We start from the raw sequence: 19,675 nt of genomic DNA on the forward strand, positions 1-19,675 counted from the left end.
ATTATGGGCAATTGCTCACCCATAATGACTGTATGATTGAGACTTTGTCTCATTTTATTTAACACAATAGCATCCATCCACTTAGGCAACTACCTTATACCTGTTAACCACCACAATATATTGGTGACATGAGAATTAATTTCAAATTGTGAGATAATTTGATAGAGGCATTATTTCTCATTCAGATACATTCATTCCTGATGACATTTATGAGAAATGCTATGATTGCATGTCATTTAATTGCATGGTTGTTAACAAATCATTATTTTATAGCAACATGTAACTTTTCCTTACCATTTTCTAGCTGAGGATCTCAAAGCACTTTACAAACATAAAGTCCCTCAGCACCCATAGGTGGTAGGATATGTGCACTAAATATATATTTATGTGCGCACCTACCTGCTAGAGTACAGACCTACTCACCAACTAGAGCTGGGCCCTAAATCTGAACGTTCCCAAACCTGGGGGGGAAAAAAATCTAGATCCAGCCCAGAATCTAAACCCTGCAACTTCGGTCCATCTCTAATGAAGGTTTCAGGCATAGATCCTCAGCTTGTGTAAACTGATGTAGTAGCTCCATTAAGGGGCAGGCCCCAACTTTCATTTCCCCCTCTTATGATAAACACACATTTTGGGGGAAGAGTTATTTTCTTGCTGCTGTCTATTCATGGTATTCGTACAGTTGTAATGGTGACTGAGTCCAGGCCACGGGCCGGCAAACGTTGGAAAGCTGCTCAGGTACTCAAAAATTCTAACAACTGTCAACTAAACAATTTAATTGAAAGCAAAGAAGAGGTGAGAACATCTCTCCTGTGAAGAAAAGGCATGAAACTGTGCATGGTTTACTCAAGTCCTAAACTGCAAATCTGACCCCCCCAAGCTCTTCCTAATGTATTTACGTGCCTAAAGCTCCAGATAGGCCCTACTGGGATTTACAGAAGTGGGTAGCTCCCACTAGAAGTTAGACACCTAACTTGATTAAGCACTTTTGTAAATACCAGTAGGCACCTATCTGCCTCTTTAGGAACCTCAACACCTAACTCTGGCCTGTGGACAGCAGTTACGTGCCAATGGCTGCATGGGGTTGTTCTTCTGTGTTCCTTTGACTGGAGTCTGAGGCCTGATTTGGGAAACCTCAGGCAGATGTCTTGGATGAGTAGTTATGCCATACGTGTGAACTGAGAAATGAGAGTGAATGTGTCTCTTATACACTACGATTCAGTCTCCCTGATTCCAACAGGAAATTTACTGCAGTGAAGCAGCACCTTGCACACACACTTCTATCACCTTGCACCTTCCACGCAAGGATCTCAAAAAACCATCATAAATACTAATGACTTCATCTCACAGCTCCTAGAAGATGGGTATTATTACAGGCCATGTCAGCTTGAGTAAATCACGGTTGTATTTTAGTCAGGTTCTAATTTTGTGTTTACCACTGTGGTATCTCTCAACCTCTGTGTGGCTCAGTCCTATCTCCCTTCTTCCCCGCACCCTCATCTATAAAATGGGGCTTATCTGGAGCATCTTTTATGTGGCGTTTTGAAATGGTTCTCCCCTCCATTCATTCCATCTACTACAGCTGTCTTCACAAACCTTTTTAGTCGCAGTCTTGTAACCCATTGCAAACTTCCAGATTATCATTGACCCTAAATGAGAAAGTTGCCGCCAATGGGTAAAAAGGGCTGGGAAATTCAAAGAATGATCATTTGCCATAGGTTTCTGGGCTTGATCAATATAGAGATCAACTGTCCCAAGAAGTCTGTATTTGTGCACGTCAATAAGCCCTGATTGCAAAGCTTGAAAAACAGACATCAATACTTTCCTTTGATAAAATGCAACAGAACTTATGCTAGATCGTGATTGGTGGAACACAGCCACTCAAATCACACTCCAAGCACTAATTTTTTAGACAAAATACATGATTACTTTTATAAATGACTGACTATTCCTCACAGGACCAATCATAGCACAGATGATGGTCAGATGTGGTCCAACACCAAACCAATAATTAAATGCTGGTATTTGGCTAAAGCAAATGGCAAGCAAAGGATATTGGTCTGCTGTCTATACTGAGAAATTAATGTTTTAGAAACTGAATAATAAATGCCTTTAGAGTTTTCTTATACATTTTTTTAAAATTGCATCCCCAGGACAGCGTGTTCCCCTTCTCATTCTAAAAGAGGCAGATTCTTCACACAACTTTTTCAATAAATGGGTCTTTTATGCAGTATCAATGAAACCTGATTTGGGCTAAAGTCAGTTATTTTTTTTCACCCATTTTAAATTAGTAAATATAGTGAGCCCTGTGCTTCTGTTGGCACCATCTTAGGAGCAGCCAACTGGAAAAGTTAGGGCTTAGAACTAGGTCCTGCAGTCGGGTTGGCAGAGACACTGGTAATGTCAAAAGCAATGGCAATCTCCATGTCAGGAGGATGCTGGCTCTGTTCCTCAGGCCTATAATGGAAAAGCATTCACTTCAGCTCAAAGGGATCTGTTCAGTCGTGCTCCTTTCCACTAGGAGTAGCAGGAGGAAATCAAGAAGAGGAAATCTTAAGCTGAAGGTTAGGCTAAATGGGCCGGATTCTCAGCTGACGTAAATTGGCATCACTCCATTGACCTCAAGAGCTATGCCGGTTTATGGCAACTGAGGATACGGCCCAACTTCTTTCCACTATTAGTAACAGTCTTCCCAAAAATTGTGGTAGAGACCTCACCACTTGGTATTTAAAACTTTACAAGGCAAAGACTATGCAGTGCAGAACAATACGGTGCATTAGGTGACAATGCGTCTTTTGGCACCTGTAGTTCTTGATCCTAGGACCCCCTCTCTTCCCTTTAGATGGGCATACAAGGACATACAGATGTAACTGAAAGGATAGACCATGGAGACTTAGGAAAAAGTGTCAAAATGATATATTGTACAGGCCTGATCGAAAGCTCATTGAAATCAATGGGAGTCTTTCTGCTGCGTGTTGGATCAGACCCCTCCTATATGCAATAATGGAACAGATGTTCTGCTAAATATTCAAGTGAACAGAGTGCTTTGTGGCCAAGAAACTGCAAACTGCCCATGCATCCCACTGATGTCAACAACATATACAAATTTCATAGAAAAGAAAGAAGAGGAACCTTGCCATGTTATTCTGCTGTTGCTAGCCCAATGCTGGGATGGGCATAGAGGTCTGCAAAAAGGTGAAATTTTGCTGCTGTTAATTAAACAAAATTCACCTAGAAGTTGGTGAGGCTAATAAGCACTACTCTGGTAGGAAGTAGTTTCAGGATCATGCCCTAACTTCGTACTCTAAAGAAAACATCAGTGCTGCCATCCCAGTTGCTATGGTAACTATGGTTTTTTTTTCTGTATTTCAAACTGAATGGTGTTATAAAAAATTCAGAACTTCTGGTGTTTCACATGGGGCTGATCTGGTATTTTCTCTTTCTTTGATGTCAGTAACTGCAGTCATGGTAGAGCTATCTCAGTACTAGCATCCCAGTCATCGGCTTCCTGAGGAAAACTTCTGGAGGGACAGAAGTAGCAATGGGTCTGGTACCTCCAGCTGTTCATGCAATGACAGGGGTTTGTAAACAGATGAGGAGTTTGATTCCCACCTCTGGTCAAGCTGCAAATTTGTGGGAGGAGTAAGATCGGGGCGGGGGGGGGGTCTCACATTTGGCTAGAGGAAGGAGAACCTGTGTGTAGGGATGAGTATTCTTCTATGCCTGTTTCCCTCTATAAATCGATTTGGCGGGGAATGGGGAACAGCAAAAGGCAGGTTAGGATGTGTCATCCCCCATGCAAGGAACTCAGGTCTGGGATGAGTTAACAGGAACTTATAGGAGACTATCCCATCCATTTTCACTAGTTCGAGCGGGAGCTGTTGCAGATCTACAGCTCTCCCATGGAATAGCAATGAGAGTGCCTAGACCTAGGGAGACTGTGCTAATGCTGTGAGCCAGCATCCTGGGCCTAACGAGAGCTGGCTGGAAATGTTCCAGGTTAGAATTTTTGCTTACGTTTAGAATTTGGAAAAAATAAATAGGAAAATGTCAATGACATTTCTGAAAGAGTCACCGCTCCCCCCTCCCACCCCTTTTGTTATTTGGGTCAACTATCCATTTGATCAAGATGTCTCCAATCCGCCTTTCAGGAAGGATAACATGAAAGGTTCAAAGCTTCTGTCTCTCACCTCCCTGTGATAAGCAATCCAAAAATCAATAGTGAAAGATAAAGTTGGGATAGAGACAAGTATCAGTAGAGGCTACTGCCTCACTCCATACTGTTAAGGGTTGGCTTTTGCTTTCAATCAGGTTGTTTAAGACAAGATCAACAGTGAAGGCAGAGAAATGACCCCAGGAAGTTGACCCCTCCTCCCCAAGGGCTTGGACGGTAAGGAGGGAGTTGCAGAAGCTTAAGGGAAGTTACATAATGAAAATCACTTTAAATATCCCTGCGGGGCACTGTTTTGTGGCTGACCAAGAAATATTAGGGCTAGCCCCCTTAAACCCATAAATAGCTACATCTAGGGATTAGAAAGCCTTACGGCTTGTCTCCATGGCAAATTACCATGCAGAAAGCCAGGGTGTGAATCTACAGTGCAGCAGCTAGCCCAGGCAGTTAACATCCTGTGTGGACACTGCTACCGTGCACTGAAAGTCCCAGCTTAAGCCAACAGCTCTCCAGGACTTTCAGTGCGCTATAGCAGTGTCCACAGCGGCGGTTACTGTGCAGCAAGCTTGTGTAACGTCACACCCTGACTCACTGCACAGTCACTTGCCGTAAAGACAAACCCTTAGGGCAGTATTGCCAACTCCAACTCAAAAATCATGAGTCAGGCTCACCAAAAATCATGAGATTATGTAAAAATAATAGCTATGGTGTTTTTATTTGCCTTCAGGGTGGACTTGGGTCACGTTTTGAAGCTTTCTCCACAGCCACGAGGGCTAGAAACTTACTTTTGCTTTAAGAATGAAGGCTGAAATCATCACATATCCACTTGACTCCAGGAGCTGGAGCTTTAAGGAAAACCATAATTATCATGAGACTTGACAACACTACATTAGGGCCTACTCCAAGGCACACTGAAGTCCACTGAAAGACTCACTGGCTTCCATGAACTTTGGAACAGGCTCTTCTTAGTTATCTGATTTTGTGAACCAACGGGCTGATGACTGGGTACCACTAAGTAATAAGGGAAGCAGCAGAACCCTCTATTTCATGAGTCATTTGATAGTGGACTGGCCCAGATCTGCCAAAGAGCTCAGCATGTTGGGCACACGTTGGGGGCTGAGCCGCTTTTGAAAATCCAGCCCCAATTGGGGTGCTGAGCACTTGAAATCTGCTGTAATTTACAATCCTGTGTTAGCCCCCACCCAAGTGGGGTTCTATGGAAATCTATGTTTGAGCGTGAAGTGAAGACAGAGAACATTCCTCACAGTCAAAGCAGCACCATAAAAAACGATGAGGCCAATGGCTCACACTCACAGCAGCTATTTGCTTCCCATTCCTCTCAAGTGACATTAATAGTGAATGTATTAGAATATTTTATCATTCACCAACATAGCAAATGAACAGGGTCATTTATTTTTTTCCACACATCCCTAATTTCCAGATAACACAAGTCTGCTGCCGGCCAGTATTCTTCATAGTAACAACCCAGAAAGGCTTCCAGGCCATCCAGTTATTATTATTTTTTTTAAATCAAGGAAAAGCCAGTTCAGGATTTTGGATAGAAATGAGAGGACCTGATTCTTTTCTCACATTAGCAGCGTAAGGCAGGACTGAAAGCAGGGAAAGTGAGAGAAGTAATTCAAGGCCTGATTTGCCAACCATAATCCTATTGAACAGTACCCTCCTTCGTGAGCAGAGTACAATGTGGCCAAGAAGCACAATTATACCTGTGCTCCTAAGAGATGCAGAGCAGGCTTTTAAACCTTCAGGCAGCAAATATTACCCTTACTGATCCATCTGCTTTACTTGATTTTAGAAGGGACAGGATTTCAATCAATAGCAAAGCATCTATTACGTTCAATGGAGTCAGAATTTTACCCTTGGTTTCAGTTAACCTGTCAATCTGAATTGTCCTGTACTTGGGAGATGTCTTTCAATTCTCCTAAACAAATTGAACATGTTTTTTCAGAGTTTAATATTTCTTTTACATAGAAAGGCCATTCCATTCACAACGCCATCCCCAGAAATACATTGATGAGCAGGACCCTGCTGTGTTTACAATGGCAGTGCAGACGCCGTTCTTCCTCACAGAAGAAAATCTCAGTTTAGAAATGCTTTCACATCAGTAGAATTTCCAACAGACTTTACAGCTCAGTAAAGTCAGGATTTAGACTTATTTTACAGCTGCGTGATACATCATTGGTGTCCTACGGTTTGTTTGGTACAACTTCTTCATGTGACAGAATAATAAAAGAGCAAAAATCCAGAATCGCAGCCATTGATTAATGTTCCATTCTGAGCAGAACGGTCTCTTATTTGTGTTAGTTCCAGGATGGAACATGGACAAACAAAGTGAATTTCAAATCCACCTGTCAGATGAGAGGGTATTTAAATGGACAGTGATAAAAACAAAAATGACATTGTGACTGGTGCTGTATGTCACATCTCCTTTTGAAATCGCACAAAGGGAGAGAGACACGGAGAAGGAACAAACGTAGTCATGGTTTAGAAATTCAAATAAATAGGATTACCGTTCTTTGTCCAGATTCTAACCAAAGTTGATCTCAGCTAGATCGATTGGGGTTGGGGGAGTTGAGGGAAATGCATTTCTATCATGAGAACATAAGAGCTGCCACACTGGGTAAGACCATGCCCAGTATCCTGTCCCCAACAGTGACCTGGACCAGAACTTCAGGGGGGAGTGTACAGAACAGGGCAATTATGAAGAGATCCACCTGGTCTTCCACTCCCAGTTTCTGGTAGTCGGAGTTAGGCTTGCCCCAAGCATGGGGTTGTGTCCCTGACCATCTTGGCTAACAGCCACTTATGGATTTATCCTCCATCCATTTGTCTAGTTCTTTTTTGAACCCAGTAATACCTTTGGCCATCACAGCATCCTATGGCAATGAGTTCCCCAGCTTAGTTGTGCATTGCATGAAAAAGTACTTCCTCTTGTCTGTATTCAACCTGCTGCCTATTTACGTAATTCTCTCTTCACTTTTCCCAGACTGTTCATGATTTTATAGACCTCTATCAAAACCCTCTTTAGCCAAGGCTGGATTTCCAATTAGGCATGTGCTTAGGGGCACCAGCATTCTAGGGGTGCATTACCTCTTTAAACCTGTGCAACACAAAGATCAGCTGTAGGCGGGGGGCACTGAAGATGCTGTGCCTAGGGGTGCGCAAGGTGTAAATCTGGCCCTGTCCTTAGCGGTCTCTTTTCTAAGCTGAACAGCCCTGATCTTTTTAGTCTCTCCTCAGATGGAAGTCATTCCCTACCCTGGATCATCTTTACTGACCTTCTCTGAACCTTTTCCAGTTCCACTATATTGTTTTTTTTCAGATGGGGAGACCAGAACCGGGTGCAGCATGCAAAGTGTGGGTGCACATGGATTTATATGGTAACATTATGGATGTTTTCAGTCTTATTTTCTATCCTTTTTAGATTTTTCGATCACTGATGCTCATTGAGCTGAAGTTTTCAGAGAACGATCCACGGTGACTCTAAGATCTATTTCCTGAGTGGTAACAGCTATTTAGAACCCATCATTATATATATGTTGGGATTATTTTTTCCTATGTGCATTAATTTGCATTGATCAACACTGAATTTCATCTGCCATTTTGTTGCCCAGTCACCCAGTTTTGTGAGACCCCTTTGTAACTTCTTGCAGTCTGCCTTGGATTTAGCTATGTTAAGTAATTTCGTATTGTCTGCATATTATGCCAATTCATTGTTCACTCCTTCCAGATCATTAATGAAATGACATGTACAACTGTTACTTTACAAGCATCTGGTTCCCAGATTATAATAAAGTTTTGAGATAAAGCTGATGGTTTAGAATCAACTATGACTCCATTCCCATACCAATTTCATAGTCATCAATGAGGCCTGAACCTGGGATTTTCCTCCCTAAGAATCCAATACTTCAGCTAAAAGAGAGCTTCTTCTGGCTGGTGACAGGGTTGGATGTATGGCCTTTGAGACTAGCTGCTAGAGAGCGTCATGATCACATGGATTAGGTTATTCTCCCTATTAGCTCCAAGTATTATTATATAGACATACACACAGTCTGAAAACCTTGCATTAGACCCTCTGAGCTCTATGAAGTGGTGAGTTCCAATCAATCTGTGCCTTTGCAGGCCACTCTCTCTTGGATTCTTTTCCACGTTAAAGCAGAGAGGAGACAATCTCACCCTTCAAAGTGTCTCTAATTATTTTACTACTGAAGCCATAACCTGAAGCCATATATATTGCAACCAGTGCAATCATCAGACATGCACCAAACAAAGAAAGGGGGTGCTCTGGGCTCAGTTCTTAGTGGGACAGGTAGGAATTCTGGGCTGTTAGAACATACACTTTAGGCATCTTCCATCCAAAATAAATAGCTGGAAGCAGGAAGTTTTGTAACATGAGCATAAAACAGATTTAAACCCATCTTCAGCTGGAACTGCTCCCTGTGGAGTTCATCAGAGCAGTCTACTTTTGTAGCCTCTTGCTCCATATGCTTCCACTAGCTGTAATCCAGTAAACTGAAGGGAAGGATTTAACACCACACATACACACATTTGGCCCAAGGACACGGATTCTCTTACACACAGGGTTCTGTGGTCCCTTAAATCTGCAGGGATGTATTATTCATTAACACAGCAAAATTGTCACTTGCAGAAGGAATATCAGCAATGATACAATCAAAGGGGGGAAAGACGTAGGTTATACATACATCATTGTTCTATTAGCATATCAGGACAATGCAGTTACAGGCAGGGACCCTTTGCTGTGTTTGCTTTTTACTTTTTGCTGTTTCATTGACATCCAACCCAGCTCCCTTTCCCCTCCTGGTTTCTCCCGTACCTCAGATTGAGACTGACATAGAGAGGAAGAGGCCTTGTACGAAGAGATTACTATATTCTGGGACATAGGCATTTTTCCATATGGCAAATAAAACCCCATTAGTGTAAAAAATTAAATGCTACCGATTTGCCATAAAAACAAGACAGCCAGAATATCAGATGTGCAGTCATTGCCAAAGATTCCTTTACTTGAACAATTAGCACATTCTCTACTCTTTCAATTGAATTCTACAGGTTTTTGGTTTTTTTTTAAATTAAAAAAGACTGTCGTTGCTCGTACCCTCATCGCTTCTCTTGTGGTATATGTTTAAAAGACCCTTGCAAACTAATTAATCCATGCCACAGTAGGCTAAGTATTGTCTTATTTTACAAATTGGGAAACTGAGGCAGAGAGTTTTAGTGACTTACTTAAGGCTACATAGAAAACAAGTAGCAGGTGAGAATCAGCACTCTGGTTTAAACCTCATAGTCTAGCCACTGGGACCTGCTCTTTTGCTTCTGCCGTCAGTTTTATAACCACATCTGGCTCCATCCGAGCTCAGCGACAGGCCTCTTTAAATATAAATCCTGTAAGAATTGTAACATGGTGATAATAAAGCTTCAAGTGCTATGAGCAGTGACAGCTTCAGATCTAGGCAACTGCTACAGTCATCTAAAGATACTGCAGGTCAAATTTAGATGGAGCGTTAAGTGACTTTTTTGCAGGATGGTGGGGTGGATCAGCTGGTCTTAGGCCCTGATCCCGCAAAAGACTTCAGCACATGCTCAACTGGTATTGCTAACTCCAAGCATTCAAAAAATCATCAGGCAGGCCCCAAAGACTTAGGAGATTGGCTTAAAGATTATAAGGTAGGTTTGTTTGTTTGTTTGTATTTGTATTTTAAATTGGCTTTTTTTTTAAAAAAAAAAAAGCCTTCTGAGCACTGGTAAAGCAGCAGCCACCACCACCACGTTCCATGCCATGCAGAGGCTTCCATGGAGACGTCAGGACAACAAGGTTGCTATGAAGTGGTGGATCTACAGGGCAATGGTTATATCAGCTCTATTGTGTAGTAAAACATAGGTGCTGAGAATGGCTGACAAGCGGCAGACTGATGTTTTCAATTCTCTTCGTCTTACATCAGCTGCTCTGTATTTAGTGGCAGGACAAGATCAGAAATGAGGAGAGTCAAAGCCAAACCCAGCGAACTGGTTTAGTTTATTGGAATGCATATATTTATAAGGATGATAGACCAATGAATTACAAAGCACTCTTACCAAGGGATGCTGTTACATGGCTGGAGATCACATGGTCATCAAAAGCTCCGGTAGTGCCATAAGATCAAATTGGACATAAACTGAATAACCATCCTGACCGTTTTAAAGACCTCGTGAGGGATCAATTTGGATGGTACGTGGCCTGCAAGGAGGCTAAGTTTCTTCAGGATTTGCCTTGACAATGACTGCTGAGTCTCTGGGGTGCATCCGGTTCATGTTTTCAGGCTTTTCTCCACAACCCTAAGGGCTAGGAACTCCCCCCCCCCCCCCCCAATGAAAGCTGAGATTCTCCTGAAGTCCCCTGATTCCAGGAGCTGAAGCTTTAAGAAAAACTTCAGATATCACGAGACAATAAACAGAGCTGGCACCACTGCACCACAGTTAGTGGGACTACTCACCGTGTTAATTTAAGCACATGCATATTTGCAGGACTGGGGGCCTTAGATTTGTTGGAGCAGGGACTGTTCTGCTTGTTCACTGCACAGCACAGTGGGACCATGCTCTCAGTACTATGGCAATAGAAATGATATATTAAGTGCTCTGGGTGTTGGAGGATATTTTAGCTTATACTTGCACTTTTCTATTGGTCGTATTTCATAGCGTACACATCACTTTCAGTCTCTCTTTTGCACCGGTTTGCCATCCCTTACACCAACTTATACAGCCTCCCTCTGAAAGTGACCCTGCCCTCAGGGAACCCTCGACCCATGCAATACTGACCTACACCTAATCACAGCACCACCTGGCCTCCTCACAAGGACTATGGAGGTGAATGCAGACACAGGTGGCAAGGGGCCGCACGTGCCTCCCTTCACACACACAGCCTCTTTCTGGCCAAGAGGCTCTTTTAAAGAAAGTCAAGGACACAGGAGAAGCTGTTAGTCAAGTAGTAAACACACTGGGGAAAGGAATTGCAAGCCATAGGCGTGCACACACACACACACACACAAATCTTAACGAGAGATCCCCTCTCCCCCCATGTCACAACACGTGCTCTGCTTTCAGTTCTTTCCTACCTTTTGGCCAACCACTTTCTCATCTACTGCACTAGCCGCTCCTCCACGCCCAGCCACACTAAGCAGCAATCATTGCAGACCTGGGGGTTAGGAACATGCTGCCTCCTCTGAGGTATGTTCCATGAATAAGCTGGCAGGAATACTAGGAAGAAGACAGACATCATTTTCCACCAGAAAGAGGTGGAAGCGGGGAGAGACTCCTTCGTGTGTTTTTGTACCTGGCTACTACGTCCCAGGCCTCCTGCATGGCAGTTCTTGCATCCTCCAGAACATTATGTCTCCTCTTAGATCACTTAACTCATCGCACGCACACACAACCTTCCCACGCGCATCTCTTCAAATGCTGCAGAAGGACTCTCCAAGCAGACTCATTTCAGCACCGTCTTCAGCAGAGCAGCTTCCAAAGCAGCCACACAGACTGCTCCAGACCTCACCTATAATTAAATGTTCCATAAAACTAGGACAACAAAATTAGCATCTAGCCCAAATGGCAGAGATTGAAGTGTTCAGAGCATAATATTGAAGTGTTTTATTTATAAATCAAAGCAGCTGGAGATTGACCTAAAATGCTGGCAGTTTGCTTTGTGTGAAATAATGCCAAATTCTAGAATGTTGTTGTTTGTCTTACAAACAGCGCTGAGCCGCTCCAGCTGCGCTCAAGACACCAGAGTGCAAAGCGGTTGCACAAAACAGCCTAGCACAGCCCCTGCCCCAAACATCTTGTGGTCTGAGTATACAAGACAGAGAGAGGGTAGGCTATTCTCTTGTTTTAAAGATGGAGAAATGAGGCACCAAGAAGGTTTCGGTGACTTGCCCATGGTCAGAGAGAAAGTCTGACAGAAGTAGGAGTTGAACCCAAATCTCTTACACCCCAGCCTAGTGCTTTTACCACAAGACCCTGCTTCCTCCCATGTTGTCATCACTAGTTATTTCACAGATGTCTTGAGGTCCCTTTCAGTCCTATGACTCTATGGCCTGGTCCACACTACCCCCCCACTTCGGACTAAGGTACGCAAATTCAGCTACGTTAATAACGTAGCTGAATTTGAAGTACCTTAGTCCGAACTTACCGCGGGTCCAGACGCGGCAGGAAGGCTCCCCCGTCGATGCCGCGTACTCCTCTCGGCGAGCTGGAGTACCGGCGTCGATGGCGAGCACTTCCGGGATCGATCCCAGAACATCGATTGCCTGCCGCCGGACCCTCCGGTAAGTGTAGACGTACCCTATGATTCAATTCTATAATTATTTGCATTGTGGTAGCACCTAGAGAGTTCAGCTAAGTCAGCTCCCCTCCCGTGCTAGGAGCTGTACAAACATCTCACAAATGACAGACCTTCGCCCCAGACAGCTTGCAATCTAAAAAGACAAGATGTAGAGAAATACATAGGTATGGGTGAGGAAAGACAAACACTAACACAGGCATAACGATAAATAGGTACTACTAATGGTCGCAAGCAGCTAGATGAGCTTCGGATGCCTCGGATCCCATGCTATCACTGAAAGCATGAATCTGTTTTTTGCACATGACCTGAACGGCAGTTTGTCTCTATTGTTCACCTACTAAAAGTCGTAATGCAGCCGCTGAAATCCATTCTTGTAAACAACCTGCAGGCAGAAGAGGAAATAAAGCAGTTCAACTTGACCTGCATCATTAACAGTGAAGCAGAACTCACCCAACCATCATTGGAACAAATGGATTTGTCAATGCCCCTTCTGTGCGGGCAGCCCTAGTTGATAAAGCATCAAAAACCAACATACTGTAGCAGCAGCTGGCTCTTCCAATGTTGGAGAAAATGTATTTTCACTTGAAAGACATCATCTTTGGCCACTCTCTGTGAGCTCAGTTATTTACAAGTTCTCTTTACTGCGGTCCCTAAACAACCTAGGTTTCCTTTCTTTGGATATTGCAGACACAAAGAATGTAAACTCTTTGGGTCAGGGACTGTCTTTTGGTTCTGTGTTCATACAACTCCTAGAACAAGGTGTCCTGATCCAGGACTGGGGCTCCCGCAATGCACTACCTTGGATGTAAATCTGGACTAACTCCACTAAAGTCAATGGAATCATGCCGTGTAAAACCAGTGAGAGATCAGAAGCAGAACTACTCTCTGCCATATTGCATATACCAATACAGCACTTATTTTGGACATAGGTACCAATAATGTTGAACCATCAGATCTCATTAGAACTAAGGAAGAATGTACCATGGAAGCAGAGCAACGTGTTTGTGTCTTTAGACACTGAATTTCCATTAACAAATGCCATTGAAATGGAAATCCATTCTAATCCCTAGAAGGCAATTAGTGCGGGAAGGAATGTGACGCTCCCCTAATTACGGCTTAGAAGGATGCATTGCACATTGAGACATCAGGCATTGATAACCATCCTGCTTTAAGCTTGTAAACATTATAACACAGGGCAAAATTATGCTCATTAATCCACTTAAGTCAGCGGGGCTACATATGTGTAAACCCCTCATTCAGGAAAGCATGTTTCTTCAGGAGAGAATTTAAGCATGGAGCTTAACTTTAAGCACATGCTCAAGTCCAGTTGAAGTCAAAGAGCTGTTCTGAGTAAGGCACATGCTTTTTCTGAATTGTGCCTAAGTAAGCAGTATAAGTATGTATTTGACATACATCTTGCATGATCATATGGAGACATACAAGACTAAACAGTTATTTAAAGCACAGACCTATCAGTAGCTGGATAGATCCTCAAAGAGATGCAGCACAACACACACACGCATTCTAACAAACACAGATCTCTCTTCTCCAAAAAAGAGCCTGTTATGCAGCCTGAAAGCCTCAGTATTTCAGTCTTTTACTATGCCAATAAAATGTATCACATCACCTGTTTTGGCTACCACCAGCAATGCAAGTACTGTAGGAAAGGAGGTGCTGGATTTAAAAAAAAAAAAAAAAAAAAAAAACAGATGGAAACTGAATGGCTGCAATCCAAAGTTACAGAGTGAAGTTTATGCTTTGGACTCTCTTCTGAACTGATAGACTTTACAGTACCATCCGCTGAGCACTCCAGCCATGCGAAACTTTGTGGAAACATTTGACTTTCCTGGAAGGAATTTGCTCCCTTAATGTCACAGTATTCACACAACTGGACAGGAGCGTTACTATTATTCAGACAGCCCATTAAGAGCGCATGGTGCACAGAAAATGGAACCAAATGGCAAACCCTTGCCCTGAGAAAATTACAGTCGAAATGTTGTGGGGCGGTTTCCCTCCTTGAAGCTTTACACGCTGACCACTTCCAAAGACAGGATGAGACCGACAATTTGTCTGAACTAGCATGGCAAATACTATGGGTGAAATCCTGCCTCCATTGAGGTCAGTGGGAGTTTTACCTTTGAGTTCAACAGCGCTAAAGTTTCCTATGCACCAAGCACTGCCTCGATCACGGCTGAATCCCTTTAAAACCCCCAAACCTTTGTCTGTCCTGTGCTTTCTGTGCGGCTAGAGAGTGCTGGTGGGTGCTGCAACAAACAAATAGTTAAAAAAAATAAAAAGCTCTACCAGGCGGGATTTCTTTGGAGGGCAGCATGGAATCTTTGGCTGCTGGGCCTACAGAGAGCTCCTCGGAACTAGCTGTCCGTGTGTCAGTATCTATGAGCTGTATTGGCAAGCCCCAGTGGGCTTAAGAAATACAGGTAAATAGGAAACCACAATAATGGGCCCCATATCAGATATCTGACTATTTCACAGTCTTTAATGTTATTTATCCTCACAACGCTCTATGAGGTAGGGCAGTGCTATTAGCCCCATTTTGCAGATGGGGAACTGAGTCACAGAGAGGCTAAGTGACTTGTAAAAGGGCTGCCACTGACTTCCTGTGTGAGCAGGAGCTTGGACGTGCCCACACCACTGCAGAGACAACAGCGTGTTGTCTTTTCAGCTGACAGTGCAACAGCACCGATCAAGGTGTATTATTGTTCTTTAGAAGTTTTGTTCTGTCTAACCCAGCCCCTGTCACATCTGGCAGCAGGGAATCCAGGATACAATCATTGAACACCCAGTGAATCATGAACACTGTGAAACCAATCTTAGAAATAATAGGATTTATTGCTACTGTTAGAAAGTTATGTTCAAGGCATAACAGGGAAGGGTTTGATTTAACCACCGCTCCATGATGATCAAAGTCACCTTTTATTGCATCTCTCCTTTAAGAGAAAAAAAGAATTGTACTTACCCTGGGAGGTGGATTGCTGTTATGCGTGTGAAGGGGTAGTTTTGGAATTTCTGTCTACCTAGGTATTTGTCATCATAGTAGCCGAGCACCCACGGAAAAAATCCTGCATTGGATTGCAACTCCTGCTCAGACGTCTGTGTGAGGTCCTCAGGGTAACGCAAGATTTTATGATGCTTTGTGGTCTTTATAGGGCCTGATCCAAAGCCCAATGAAGTCAGTAGCATCAGACTCAATCTAACCCATGGCAATGGCAAAGATCGGGTATACTAACCTCACACTGGGTCCAGGTAATGCCACCCCTGCTGAGCATGTTCTGACTGGAGGAGCAGGCTGAAAGGAGCTCAGAAGCCCAGACAAGAGGTGGTGAACAGATGGCAGGAGCGGGGAGCCCTTCTCCAGGAAGCCCGATGGAAGTTGAAGCCTGAGGGGACCACAGAGCAGGTAAGGCAGCAGGCAGAGCCTTCTCCAACCACCACCCCCATTGAGAACCAGCGGGTCCTGCAGGGCCTGCTCCTCTGGACACTTTTTGTTAAGTGAGTGACTGTTTGGCAAAGGGGCCATGCCCCAAACTGAAAGGACCTATAGTTAAGAAGCAGCACAGGGCAGCGGACTTGGACTCACTGCAGGGAGGACCCTGCTGGTGTTGCTTCCCACATGGCCTTGGGCTGGGAACTGGTGGAGAGGAAGGGCCTGGGGTCCCCTAATATGCCCCACTTAAGGGCCAAGGCCCAGGTGTGAGTAGAAAGCTGAAGATTCCCGGCTTAGGATCAGGAACAGGCACCTCTACGGACCTGACAGAGAGGCCAGGGGCCAGAAGTCAGGTGTGTTAACTACTAGGCTGCCTGGCCTTCTGAGCCCCCTATAACACAGATGCTGTAATGTAGATGGGCATCTGGCCCTTGTCACCATGTTGATTACACCTGCACTGAGCCAGCTGCCCATCTAGAATAAAGGTCCCAACGCTGCACACATTGATGGAGCTGAGCCACCATTAGCAATGGTGTGGTGACTGCCACCTCCTCCTCCCCCAGCAGAAGGGAAGGGAATCCATTGGAAGTCCAGCTACTGCTTCCAGGCGTGGATTCTTCAACACACGTCCGCAGAACAATCTCATGCTGCTCCTCGGGGGGAGACACACTTTACATTTCTGCACATTGTCCTGGGCTTTGGTTGGGAGTAACCACCATTGAAATACGGTGTCCAGATAGGGAAAGATGGAATCCAGCTAGCCAGAGAATCTCATTCATTCCCTCTGGCGATGACAAATCAAGCACACCCAAATAAATAAATATGCAAACACCCGTGTGGCAAAACAATTGGGGGGGGGGAACTGCCTATCAAGTGAATATATAAATAGATATAGTGAATTATAACCACAGTCATAGCCCTGAGTGTGTCCATTTAGGTGCACTGTTATTATATATTTCTCCTGTGACTGGGAACAACCTCACAGCAGCATCAGAAAACTAGTTATCACTGTTTTTCAGCAGCACTCTCCATTGCAGAGCAATGCCAGCAGCCTCCGTCATTGGTGTCACACAAAGTCTTAACAAACACGTGTCTGAACAATGAACCACGCTCGGTGCCTTCTGGTAATCAGTGCAGAAGAAACAGATGTTATACGGCCAATTTCAGTCTCAAAGTTCTGCTTGAAAACCTGATTCAAAATTCTGCTAAGCTTTAACACTACCACACCTGGCATGGTAAGAGAAAGAATAATGCTCCTTCTATTTTATCAACCAGTCTGACCTTACTAGTGCAAAGTGCATTCGTGTAATTAAAGTATGTATTTCTCAAGTATGTTCCAAATACAGATTCCTTAGTAGGGCCCCAATCGTGCACAGACCGAATGGCGTCACCCTTGAGGGATCACAACCAAAATATCTGATTTACTTGCCTAAGGGTAAAATTTTCAGAACACCTTTGTGTCTTAGGTTATGTCCCGTTTTCAAAAGGGACTTAGAAGCTTAAATCCCATGGACGTTCAATGAGACCTAGATGCCGAAATGCCAAAAATCAGACTGAGGGTCTTAAGTCACATTGAAAAATTTTACCCTAGGAGTTTGTTCTGTTTGATATATAGCTGCTTCCCCGCCCCTCCCCCATCGTTATCACATATTGCATTTTATCATGTTACTAATCTGGGTGACATGTTCAATAAAGACTTGTCATCTCACACAAAGAGGCAAAATCTATTTTAATACAATCTATTTGTAATGATTTTTCTTGTGGGATATCCATCATAGAGAAAAGCAGGTATGAACCTTGAATATTGTACTGGCAAGCTCAGGCAGGTTCAGCATAATAGACAAATATATATTGCCAGTTACCTGCATTAGATCAGCACTTCATCCACTTATAATTTGATGGTATGTACAATAGAGGTTTGTTCTGTTGAGATTCGGGGTTTATTGGTTTATGTGTAGCATATACTTTCTGGACTACATTGTACAGTTTGTAGCTTTAAAAAAAATTAGGTTGAATTAATCCTAATTGTATTTAAATTTAATACAGTGGACCGATCCAAGGGATGAAGATCATTCATATTTAAATTCTATCTTTAGGATCAAAGAAATAGGTCTGTAACTGCCAGGATCACCTCTGGAGCCCTTTTAAAAAATTGATGTGACATTAGCGATCCTTCAGTCATCTGGTACAGAGGCTAACTTGAAGTGATAGGTTACATACCACAGTTAGTAGTTCTGCAATTTCATATTTGAGTTCCTTCAAAACTTTTTGAGTGAATACCATCTGGTCCTGGGGACTTCTTAGTGTTTAATTTATCAAATTTGTTCCAAAACCTCTTTTATTGAACCTCAGTCTGGGACAGGTTTCAGAGTGGTAGCCGTGTTAGTCTGTATCAGCAAAAACAACGAGAAGTCCTTGTGGCACCTTAGAGACTAACCAATTTATTTGGGCATAAGGTTTCGTGGGCTAAATCCCACTTCATCAGTTCCTCAGATTTGTCACCTAGAAAGGATGGCTCAAGTGTGGGAACCTCCCTCACATCCTCTGCAGTCAAGACTGATGCAAAGAATTTATTTAGCGTCTCTGCAACTGCCTTGTCTTCCGTGAGTGCTCCTTTAGCACCTTAACTGTCCATGGTGGCTAACCTACTTCTGTCACTGATTATATCCTGATGTTGCCAACTCTTATGATTGTATCATGAGTCTTGTGTTGGTGTTTTTCTTAGGGCCGCAGATCCTAGCGTCCTGTAATTACATGAGATTCTCAGTTTTCCTTTTTTTTTTTTTTAAAAGTAAGTTTCTAGCTACCAGGGTTGCAGAGAAAACTTTGAAAATGTGACCCAAGTACAGTGTATAAGCTCAGAAACCAAAAGGCAAATAAGATTTTTTTTAAATCATGATTTTTAAGGCAATTTGATCATTTTGGGGGGCAGGCTCAGACTTTTTCCAACAGATGAGGTTGGCAATACTCTAATCCAATAATGTAGGTCATGATGCTACTTGGGGAGAACATAGAATTGGAGGTCACAGCCATAGGTGCTGGAACTAGGGGTGCTGGGGGTGCTGCCACACCCCCTGGCTGGAAGTGGTTTCCATCATATACAGGGTTTACAATGTGGTTCAATGGCTCTCAGCACACCTCCACTATACAAATTGTTCCAGCCCCTCTGGTCACAGCATGAGAAAGTGTCTAATCCAGTAGGCTTTATTAAGGTCAGGAATTTACACTATTTTCTGTTAAGATGCTGCTGAAAGTATTATAGCAGTTTAGAAAATTGAGGAAGAGAAAAACTTCCTGTGAACCAAGAAGTTTTAAATGAACTTTGCAGGTAATCTGCATTCCACAACTCAACCTGATCGTGTCACTCACACAGTCTCCTTGCTTTCCAGAGACTTGTCAAATTCCTCTGCAAAAATAAACAATGACAGCAAACAGAGAATTCCTGCTTTGCAGAGGTTTGCCGAACTACAATCATTATTTTGGCAAGTGTCGATTCCCTGGGGGGGGGGGGGGGGGGGGGAATAAGAATTCATAAAAGGAGCTACAGATGCACAAATACCTTGCCAACAAAACCAAGTGAAGGAAACTAATCAGCTTCCCCTTTTTTTAAAAGTTGATAATATTATAATGAAAAGGCTATTGCTGTGTTTTACTGGGTGGAATTAGAACTTTTCAGCTGGATCTATGGTGTTTCATAGGCATTATATTG

This window comes from Terrapene carolina, unplaced genomic scaffold (assembly GCF_002925995.2).
Source record: "Terrapene carolina triunguis isolate 2854851 unplaced genomic scaffold, T_m_triunguis-2.0 Scaffold192, whole genome shotgun sequence".
Lineage (NCBI taxonomy): Eukaryota > Metazoa > Chordata > Testudines > Emydidae > Terrapene > Terrapene triunguis.